General features: G+C 61.1%; 1 protein-coding gene across 1 annotated transcript in view; it reads left to right on the plus strand.

Moving 5' to 3' along the window:
• Window positions 1-548, plus strand: part of TECPR1 (tectonin beta-propeller repeat containing 1) — a 23610-nt gene that overhangs the window by 6435 nt on the left and 16627 nt on the right. The window lies entirely within an intron of this gene.

Here is a 548-nt window from a genome sequence, read left to right on the forward strand (position 1 = left end):
GTCGCTGCCTGCCGGCCGTGAGCCAGTGCTGCCCTGCGCCCGGCCCGTGATCCATAAAAGGGGACCAGGACCCTGGGCTCCAGGAGGAGCTGGGGAGACAGGTGGGCCCCCACGCCAGCAAGTAACAGAAGGAGGGCTGTGCAGGCCCGTTCTGCAGTGCGAGCTGTAGAGGAGAGGTGACAGGATCGAGAGGCCTTGATCCCCAACGTGGAGGCAGCCCTTGGGAGGGGGTCCACAGCCTCTCTGGACCATGCAGCCGTGGGCAGCCCCTCCTTCAGATGAGAAGCGCCAAGCAGTGCCGACGATGAGAACGGTGGCTCAGTCTTAAATATTTGGTTAAACTCACTCTCTTTTTAAGGAGGAAAGGAACTGGACGTTTTAGACGTTAGTATGAAGGGGGTCTGGGGGCTTTCCCGTTTAACCACTGGGCCCCAGCTTCCCCTAGAGACAGGTGTGCTGAGAGCATGTCACCACTAGGGGGCGCAGGACACCGGGGCCGGGGAGGGGATTCTCACAGCTAAGGCAGGGCACAGGGCTGTACCTGAGGT

The sequence above is a fragment of the Pteropus alecto genome, unplaced genomic scaffold (assembly GCF_000325575.1).
Source record: "Pteropus alecto unplaced genomic scaffold, ASM32557v1 scaffold40, whole genome shotgun sequence".
NCBI lineage: Eukaryota > Metazoa > Chordata > Mammalia > Chiroptera > Pteropodidae > Pteropus > Pteropus alecto.